The following is an 11,272-nucleotide window of genomic DNA, read 5'->3' as shown; positions in this document are numbered from 1 at the left end:
ATGATGTATATCAAAACTTTAAGGGTTCTAGGGTTCTTTTTTTTATATATATTAATTCAAAAGAAATCTTTACAAGAAACTGTAAATGTTAATGGCTGGTATTGTTCAACTCAATAGCAGGAAATGCAACATGACTTCTTTTACTGGGTGCGTGGGAGAGAAGACACTTCGTTTTCTAAAAGAAATATTGTTTTTTCATTATTTTTATGTTTGTTGTTCCCACAAAAATGGACCCAAGTGTTTTGAAAGGATTATAAATATGGTTGCAATTTGGCACTGTGAGCTGGTTGCAGACGCTGTGTGTATGTGTCTCTGTGCTTGTGTGTGGAATTTGGCCAATTCCAACTCTGAGTTGGTCACAAGCAGCCAAATGGCTTTCAGTTTTCTGTTGTTGTAGCTGCATTCCCTGCAGGGTAGAACCTTTCAGGCTCTACTTCAAGGTACAATCTGCTCCTCTGAGAGGATAAATTATTAAAATGCAGCGTCTGCTTGTGAAAACGAACTTCTCAAAGTTACACTCGTTTGGTCTCCAAGAAATAACAGTTCCATCCTTTCAGGTCTCGGTTAAGCCAAGACACATGCTAATTTTCTTTAAACTTTGTAGTTCTGACGGCCTTAAGGAAATATGTGTTTAAGAGAAAACTGAAATCTGCTGCACCGTGAAGGAGTCAAGGTGTCTGGTGTGATTAATCTGGAAAGGTCATCTTCACTAGCAATTTGGAGTGGAGTGATTAGGTGTGAGGGCACAGGCTAGTATTTGGGCTTATGCATCATCACAGCTTATTTTAATATTATGAGACAGACAGAATAGGCAAACCATCCATCGTTTATCACAGTACTGCAACTTTTATTACTTGGCTGCATAAACATCTGAAATGTGATGTGCTCAGTCGTGAGAGGGATGGACCAAGCTGTCCATTCTTGCTGATATCAGGCAGAGCTGAGGTTACAAAGCCAGATTCCTAACACAGCAAGCAAAATTGTTGAACTACACTGAGATCCTGATGGACCCTGAAGGTCAGTGCTAACTGCAGCTTTATGTAAGCAGCTCCATCTCATGTTTTCCAAGTCTTTAATAATGTGCTCTTTGCCAGGGTATCTTTCTGTTACGTTCTGGCTTGTTGCAATTACGAGAGAAAATATATATTATTACTTGGAATGAAATGTATATACACATACAAAATGAACGTATGGAGTGAAATATATGTGAGTGTATATAGCACATGCTGAAACAAACAAGCTAAAAGGAATGTTTTGAGACATATGACAGCGTTAATATTGATTACTGAATAGATTAAGAGACAGCCACAAGAGATTTTGTCAGCAGATCAAACTTTACCTGTGTGACAGTGTTAATAGTATGAGACACGAGCATTTATCAAAAAAACAGTTTCAGCTGCTTGGCAAAAAGCATTGCATCCCTGAAGTGTTTTGTCATACAGCTTCTTCCACCTAACAAATCATAGCGTTGTGCACTTAAACTTGCTCATGGCAAGGAAAAGAATGTTTCCAGCAGGAGGCTGTATCAGTAAGGTTCTTGATTAAGGAATTCTTTGAAGATATTTTTCTTTTAGTGTGTGTAATTAGGATGATATTGATAGCAAGGTGGTGACAAGAATGTTAGAACCAGCTGTGTTGGATCGTGGTCCATCTGGCAGACCTTGTCTCATGCTGTAAGTGACTGTACTAGATTTTACTTGGGAATATAACACCTCAGTTTGGAAGACTTCTTCCAATACATATTCTTCCGACTGTAAGTGTTCAGTAACTTCTGCAGGAGGGGTATGAATTTGAGACCTGAATAAAATCATTGCAAAACAAAACCAGTCCCCATAAGACTGGTAAGACTTACATATGCTGAATAACTATTCCATGCCCATCCGAAGATAGGGTGCAGATGCATGTCAAAATCAACAGTGAACATCTTTGGGTTTGATTAATGTGAGGATTAGTTGATGGTTTTGCCCTAACCTTCTGTCTCAGTCCACAGTTCTGCTTTGTAGACTGTAATACGTGTTAATAATGAAGAAATTCTTTAATTTCTAGAGATCTTGTTGACATGAATCAATGGAGATTCCAGTGCAATAAAACAAAATTCAACATCTGCAAAATAATTATTGTATGACCATTCATAGGGGAGCGCTTTGGAAGTTGTGCATTTGCATTCTGGCCCAGATCCAGAAGTCTCCTTCCACACAGAAAGAGTACAAGCAACTTTACCCTTACTGTTAGCTCCTGATTTAAGGGTGGGAGGAAAACAATTACTCCTAGCAAGTGCAGTTCATACCACATAAAAAGGGAGACAGCATCTCAGAAAAGGCGTGGAGTGAGCATTGAAAAGAATCAAAGACACACATAATTTGGATAGATAGCTGGCTGATGGTCACAACAGCACTGCCAAAGCTTCAGATCTATATCATATATGTGATGATTGTTGCTTTTGCCAAAATACAGCTTGTAATTCTTATCCAGCCTCAGCTGAAGAGTTAGGAGCTGAAAGCCAGACTGTGACTGACTTTGGCACCACTGGTTTTACTGAATTGCAGACCAGTTGCTCAGAACCCTTTTTCTAATATAAGGTCAGACACTTCAGCTACTTTGAGACAGAGAAAGGTCTGCACTCTGAGCACCCAAATACTTTAACGAATCTGAAATAATTAATGGTTCTAAAGCTCCAAGAATGCCTTTTGAAATAGCATATAATGTTATATTCACCAAAGTTTTCATAGGGTCTGGATCTGCACAGTTTATTTGAACAAGTAATTAAGATATAGGTAACCCACAATACAATTTATCTTGGTATATGTACTACTGTTTGGTAATGGTGTCTTACTGATAAACTTGATTATTTGGGAGATTCTCAAGACAGGTAATATTCGGGGAATATTATGAAGAGGTTCCTGTCTCCCTGGTATTATTCCCCAGAAGCTGGAGCCACAGACTTGGATTTCAAACGATCAAAACTGTTAGCATTTTGAAATATTTTTGTTCTAATAAAAAAGTCAGCATTTTCTTGCTTATTCCAACATTTTCAAAACATTATTTTCTAAAACTTCTTTTTGGTAAAATTTCTGTATTTCATCTTTTTGCACCAAATTGGCTTCCAGAAGATTTTGGAATATTTTTATTCTCTACAAGATGGATATCCTACTTTTGAACAATCCTAGTCCATACATTTTACTTTACAGTTTAACTGATCTGTATCCTTCAGAAGAGCTCTTCACTGAAAATTAATGCTGGGTCCATCAGCTATATAATAAACGCCAACAGCTGTCAAAAGCAGAGTGAAGCAAAAGTGGGGAAAAAAGACAGTAATTGTCTCATAAGAGTGCCTCATGGTAATTCAAGAAACATTCTGCAAATTCCACCTCAGTGGGGTATGAAATAAAACCCACATTATGATGGATTGGGAAAACCTGGGGTGGCCCAAAGCTACTTTCTCTAGGATGATTTCTTCCTTTTTGTTTTTATTTTCTGATAGCTTCCCTAACTCTAAGAAGAGTAGAAAAAAAGTTGGAGACAGGAAAATGTATGACCATGGTAAAGAAGGGGAAAAATTCTCTTGCAGTATCAGATAATCTCGAAATATAATAATATATCTTGCAAACCTGTGAGATCTATAGCAGTCTTATAACTGATCAATATTCCACCCAGGTTTACAAGAAAAATAAAGACCACTCTAGTTCATAAATCAACATTTCTTAAGGTACTTGTATGTTTTTCTCCCCTGAAGGTTGGTAATTTTAAAAGGAAGCTGTAAAGATCAACACATTCAATGAAACTGAGGCATACTAGCATAGGAGTTTTTGTAGTGGCATGTATATATAAAGACGTAATATATATGCGCTATATACTATATAACCATAATTGGGTTGTGAATTACATTATATAACAAATGTCTATAGAGGCAGCAAAGCTTTTTTGTCCCTTTTTTTTTTTTTGACAGTTTCATTGACAGTTTTATTTTTATACGGGTGCAAACATGCCGAAGTCTTAGAGAGCAGGTTTGCTTTTCCGTTTTGAAATGGCCACCATGAAACATTTTCTCACTTTAGAGTGAGGTCTAAATATTAAAGGGACGTAGGATTCCAGAAGTAGTAACACAGACTAGATATATGTATTTCTGACTTTTTAGAAACATAGGGGAAATAGTAATTAAAATATGGAAGCATTCTAATGTCTGTTAAAAATAGAAAGATCTTCCTTGACTTTCCGAGGTGTTACAAATTACTGGAACAAGTCAATGGTTTGTTATAACTCTTTGGGAGAAATAATAACTCCTGGTTGTTAAACACATAGGTAGATGCATTCCCCAACATTTTATCTGTTTTTCCAATGGGGCTGCAAGGAGAATTAGAAGGGTGCGTGGCATTACTGGGGCTATATGAAACACAGCTCTATAACCCTGCTCTACTGAAGCACCTGTAGGTGTGCAGCAGTCTCAAGTGTACCTTTGTCAAGTCTCTCCTTCCAGAAAACTGGAAGTTGTGGCCCACATTTCCATCTGTTATGGCCCACCCCACTACCAGGCGTGCCTCTTTGGGATTCAGAGTTTGGTGGGAAATACCCCACACTCAGTCCGGAGGTGAAGGTGAGACTGCAGCCTCTGCCTGCCTGGTTATCGTGTAGTGCTCCTTGCTGAGGATTCTAGTTTGTGGGAGCTGCAGTCGTGTCTGATTTCACAGCAGGTCAGAAATTCCTGTCTGGAGTCCTCTAGGCTCACCATCCCGCTTAGCTAGGGATCAAAAGCAGCAGGAGCTTGATTTGCCATCATTCAGCAAAGCAGAGCCCTGTGTAAACCCGTATCTGTCAATCACCAATTCCTTTTCTAATCCACTTGCTCGCATTGCCGCCTCGGTTTGGCTTTGCATTTTTGTTCCCTTCGTTGCATAGAAGAGTTATCAGTTGGAGAGACACCAGTCATGGGCATCTGGGTGTTGTGTGCTCAAAGGGGGTTTAGGAAAAACCCTGAACAGTAAAGTGGGCTTGTAAGATTGGGCTCCATACCATTGTGTGTAAATTCTAGATTTGGGGCTCTAAAGCTTTTGAATCTCTGTCTTTTCTGTATTAATTTAGACATCTAAGTAACACCTGAGCTAAATATCTCTGGATTCCCGAGCAGCTCACTCCCTGAGTTGTTCCCTATGTTGCACCTTAAGTTTGAAGAGAAAATTGTGTTTTCACGTGAGAAGAAAATATACCTGACAGTTTTGAATACTGAAAGATAGCTGCTGCTGAGCAGTGCAACTGAGGTGGCTTTGTATACTTGCTTTGCAGTATTGACAGCCAGTCAGTCTAGTTGCTTAATCCAAATACTTTTACAGTTTGAATATGTTGCCAGAAAAAGGAAATCAGCTCTTGAGATGCATTATCTCCTTTCAAGAGTGTCCTGGGGGCACTTACTCATTATCCTGGAATAAAACAAATGAAAGATTTCTTTTTTAAAAAAATATTATTCAATCCATTTAGAATCCCTGGAGCTGAGTATTTTACATTTTTGTGGCTTGATAAAATAAAACCAGCAATTAGTTTACATGTAGTTATCGTTTATGGTTCTTTCCTTCTCTTTGCAGCTCATTCTGAATACTATAATCCTGACAGATTAACTTTCCTACTGCAAAAATTATTACTATTTCCTGGAACTATGAATGAAATAAGAGTACATGTGTTCACTATGACTGATGGAAGGAAATCTCATCCTGCTAGACAGCACTTTAAGCTGATACCACCAAAAAAAAAAAAAAAAGCTGTTTACTCCTATTCATATGTATATCTGCGTGCATGTCTTTACATATGCCATTTCACCACCAACTCATTTTGAATATTACCCATTAAAAATGCATCTGAGTGGACACATTGTCCATGAAGGTCTGTGAAAACATGTAGTGTGATAGAAGCTAAATTACCCACAACTGCACAGGTAAGAAGAACTGATGAAGGGGGACTGTACTGCAGTGGAGAACCCAAATGAGAACGACTTTAAAAAAACTCATCCAGGGAGAATAATTGCCGTTGGAGCTCATCACAAACCAGGAGACTAAAAATCTTTAATCTTTGCTTTATCCAAAGCATATAGGACTCCTTGTTTTAGAGTATACAAGGTGCTGGTTAAAAATCTGGTTATGGTAGGTGATGCTGATTTGCATTTTCTCCATTTCAAAGTTCTCCCTAGCCCTGATCCCAGACTATCAGATGATTGCTGGCATCATGAGTGACTGTCCGCATAGCCCGATATGACACACAGAAACACTGAATGACACAAAGAAGAATAAATGAAAAGCTTTTTTTTTCCTCCCAGGAGGACAATCTGTGCTTTAAATTGGATCTAGTATAGAAGTCACCATGAAGGAAAACAGTATTAGAAATTTTACTTGCCGTTTTGTAATGACAGAATTTTGTTACCACCTTGGTATTTCTCTGTGCTTTGTAAGTGTGGGATGGTGTTCAGCCAAGGAATCACAAAGTATAAAGTTAATGTCTTTTTGAAGTCTCTTTTTCACAGGCTAGGTATAGCATGCCTGCTATACAGAGATCATACGGGCTTATTTCTGGCACGGTCCAAGAAAGTTGTAGCTCAAGATGAACCTGCAGCTGTGCAGGCTGACTGCCTCCATCTTCAGATTGTGATTCCACAACTCATGACATGAGATATGAAGGTGTTTAAAAATATTACTAAAAATTGAGGACTTAGGTGAAAACCCGGGTGCTTGACCCACTTTAACAGAAGCGTACATATCTGCAGGATTTTGGTGTTCCTTTCAGCAATGGTAGCAATTTTCCCTTTAAAATATCACTTTATCAAAGATCCAACCTGTTTTGATTGAAATTATTGGTAAAAAAATACAATTAATTTGTGATTGTTACAGAGTTTTTTCTGGGGAGTTTTCTTCTATTTTCAGAGACCGAAAGGCTAGAAAATAGTGTCATGGTAGTCTAGTCTGTCCTTTTAGATAACACAAGTGATGGGACCTGAGACGCTTCCTGTTCTGTGGGCTGCAATTTTACATAGAGTGCTTTTTTTTTTTTTCTGTCCAATAAAGGAACATTTCCTTTATTTATTTATACTTAATTTAATTATTATATTTAATTATTTATATTCCTATGCCTTTCTGTGCGGGTGCCAGAGAACTGCTTGCATTGTCTGTGCAGGTTACATGAGCAGATAGATGGCATTCTCCTTTTTAAGTCTTGTGTGCAGTGGCAGTAGGTTTGCAGTTGTAGCATTTTCCTCCAGGACCTGTCCGCCGTTTGCTTTATGTCATATTTCAGGAGGTAAAAAGGAAAGAGCTATGTTTGTGGGGATTAAGGATCCTCGCCCTCCCTCCCATGGCAAAACTGCAGCTGTTGCAGTGCCAGGGTATAAACACTACTTGAGCTAGTAGTTCTAGGCTGTTCTGAACAATGGAATTTACATATTTTTTTTCTTGGACATAGTGGTACATAGATTTCTCATTGAATATTCATGAATTTTTCTTTTTGCAATTGCGATCCTTATAAATTTACTATTTGCCATTTTGTTTGCACTACCAAGTTTGACCATAAGATATCCAAAACGTTTGTAGCTTGTTTTAGAGAGGATTATTTCAGGCCTAAATATAATATTTGGGATCTGCAGCGAGAGATATGGCTTTCAAGAGACACCCCGACACTGACTTGGCATTCGTGTCCTACCTGCTGGATGCCAGTGGGATCCTGTCCATTGATTTCACAGGCTTTGGATCCCACCCAGAGTACTCTCAAAGACGGGTGGGAAGTGGGAATGTGGGCTGGATTAGGAAATTACAAACAGTTCTGAAAGAGGTTTTCTTTTTCATCAAAATTTATTTTTTGTCTACGTTTTCTAAACAGCTCAAACAACTGCTCTGCAAATAAAAGAGTTTATATCATCCTGTGGAGTAACTTGTGCTATGCTCTAAGTTCAATTTTCATTTTGTAATGTATCCTAAATTGTTTTAAACATTCATCACAAATCTGACCAATTATCAGAAAATTAAAGAGTTTTCTTTGTCAGTTTACTTTTTATTATGCTAATTTCCTTTAAAATCTAGGATACTCGAAGACCTGTAGAGCACTGTGATGTTTATTATCTGTTGCTGTCTTATCCTACACTGATGGAGTTTTTCAGCAGTTTTTAATGTGTTTTTTTTTTCTTTCTTCCTCATTGAGCAGAATCAAAACCTCTATGTACTTTGCCCATTTTCTTTTCTTTTTTTGTTTTGTTTTGTTTCCAAATAGTAGTGAAAGAACTTTATCTTTTCCTTTCTCATTCAGTGTGTAGTGTGTATGCTCAAAGACTGTTGTGTTCTTGGCTAAAAATTCCTAGCAGGCTTAAACACTGGTACTTTTTCCCCATTTTGACCATTCATCTTTTTAATCTGCTGCTGCTTATTTTCCCTGATAGCACAGTCCTTTTCTCTAACAAAGCACATATTCATATGCATCCTACTTTCTCTGCTGATCACCTTGGGTGCTTCCCAACGCTTGCTCCTGCTGTCATTTCCTCGCTGACATAACCAGGAAGAATTCCCTCAGCCAGGTCCCTCGTGGCTCCGTGGGCCGTGTGCAGCTCTACAAGGTGGACTTCCTCGGTACCAGAAAGATTAAAATCGGCATCTGCTACTTAAAGCATTGTGGATTCCTGTTGTAGGTTTTACCCTGGTGAGTACTCCAAGTCAAACAATACCACGGTTGTGAATTGTTGTCTCGCTTGCAGCCTTATTTCTCATTCTTGGCTTGTGTCCTAGAATGGGATCCAGAGCAGTTACTGACTACAGTGATACAAAAGAAAACACACCACAAAAGAAAACAGTTGCACAATCCACTTGCAAGCACACTGCTCCTGTTGTATGCTTCTGCTGAGCTGGCCCCAAAATACAGGTAATTTAAATTCCCCAGAATGAAAATTAAAAAACAAACAAGCAAACAAAACCTTGACCTGCTTATAATCTCTTCCTCTTTGGAGAAAGAGGAAACAGAAAAGAAAAACCTTTTAGGTATTCAATGTAAGTGTCCTTGAGGCTGAGAAACTTGACTTTTAAGTGCTTCTCAGTACTTAAAAATCCTCATAGCTCTTGATGTCTGCTGAAGCTGCTGTTAGTACAGCTCTGCCCAGCACTAATCCTGCCTTCTTTCCTCCTCTCAAGAGGACACTGAACTTCTGTCACAAGGAGAGTACTGCTTGCAAGCAAGGCCACGTTCTCCAAAATTTGTGTCTGAAACGACTTTAAGGATTTAGTTGTAAACAGCATTTCTGGTACTCCCTACTGAACCTCAATAACTGCAGCAGCAATCCTGCCAGGAGCCTTTTGCTAGGACTATTGATGGATGTCCCAAACTAGAGGCAGAAATGATGCACTGATCTTCCAAATTAAAGAAACCTTAATGGTTGTCCTAGAAGTCTGTTGTCTGGATGGTGACCACATGTGAGCACAGAAAGGTTCATCAGGTCCCCAGAGAAGGGGCAAAGTGTCCCCCCTCTGTCCTACCACTGCAGGAGGAAGACAAGAGGAGAAAGTACAGCCCTGCTGAAGACGAGTGGAGTGTTGTTTAGAAATAGTCTTCAGGAGATGGCGAGGGAAATAACAATGATACCTAGTTATCTTCAGAGAAGAGAAGGAGAGAAGAAATATATATATATAATGCTATTTTAAGTAACTATAAAAACAGCTAGAAATGAGATTAAGAACAATGTGCAGAGAAGATGGAAACAGAAGTTGCACAGAAAATTATTTTTTTTAAAGATAATTGAAAGCTGTAAGAAATTACATTTCAAGATGAAAGCAGGCTTAGGAGAGAAATTACAGCAAAAATAAAAGATACAATAAGGAAAAGAATTCTAAGGAAAAATACAGATGCTGAAATGTACCAAAGAGAAAATGGCAAGAAAATGGCAGAAAGAGTAATGAGAACGAAATAAAGGAGAAGAGATAGAGATTGAATGATTGACTGTTCTAACACTCAACTGAACTTTGATGCCACCTTTTTTTTTGTCTTAAGCATAAGTACACTGACCTTCACTTTTACAGAAATCTCTGGGCATATATTGGCAGATGCTGTTTAATACTGGCAAATTCAGTGCATGAGGATTCTCTGAATAGGGCGGAGCTGGTGTCTCAGGCTTAACCTACTCCCATTTTGCTATTCAAAATGGGATAGATTATTCAAATTTTAATCAGAATGTAAAAGAGTGGTTACAGTCATTTCAAGCTTCCTGCCTGACCTCCAGAAGTCCTGTGCCAAACAGAGTCCAAGAAGGAACAGCCAGTATTAGAAATAGATATGTTTTTTTTATACTAGAATTCAGGAATGGTGTTGTATTTTCACTGTGCAGGTGATCGCTTCTCTGCCATCATCTACAGCCTCATCACTGAAGGATGAGTGAAAGCACGTTTTCTCCGCGTGCAGCCAGTCCCATGCTTGGGGAGGACACTGTGAGGATCAAAGCATTTGCCTGGGGTCAGCAACGATTCCCTGCTCTGCTGTAAGCTCCCCACACAACTGCGGGCAAACCCCTCTGCCTCCCTGGGGCCTAGGTGCGAGGCAGCACACCTGGGCATGTGCTAAAGCCACTGGGCTAAGGGTGGTCAAGTACACGTGGCCTCATCCTGCTAAAACCCAGCTCCCAGCAGAACTCAGAGGTGTTCAGGCAAGTGAAAAGGTAGTGGCAAAGCCTGGTTTCCAGGTACGGAAGTGTCAGGAGTGAGGATTTGGGACTGGAGGTGCCCACTCAGCTTCACAGCTGTGCTTCACGGCCCTTTGCAATGTCCCTTGCTGTGCCCTGCCTGTCCTTGGCTTAGCATCTTGCTCTTGTTCCAGCAAAGCTGCCACTTAGCACAACACAGGGCCCAGCGTTTTGTTGTGTCCCTCCTTGGCACCATCAGCAGCGACACTTCGCTTCCCTCTTATCTGGCCTCCTTCCTTCACCTTTTCTCTATCGCCTAATTATTATACCACAGACATATTACCTTGGGATCAAAACAGTCCCTCTCCACACATATGTAAATTCTAAATTACCTCATCGCTAATCTAGGAAACAGGCAGCTTTCCATACTAGCCGGCAATCTGTTCCTCTAAAGCTTAGCAGTTCAGAGCGGAGCCTATCTCCCTCAGAGAGACAGCGCTTACAGGGCCCTCTCCTTGGGGCCCCTGTGCCTTGCTGGCTGCCTATCCCTGGTCCTCCCAACCCCAAAGCACTGGGGTATCGGTGCTAACACACTTCCACGGGTGACCACCCACAGCATCACTGCCCCTTACAGAGCTGTGATGGGGAAAC

Source organism: Anser cygnoides, chromosome 6 (genome assembly GCF_040182565.1).
Source record: "Anser cygnoides isolate HZ-2024a breed goose chromosome 6, Taihu_goose_T2T_genome, whole genome shotgun sequence".
NCBI lineage: Eukaryota > Metazoa > Chordata > Aves > Anseriformes > Anatidae > Anser > Anser cygnoides.
This window is presented reverse-complemented; position numbering follows the sequence as displayed.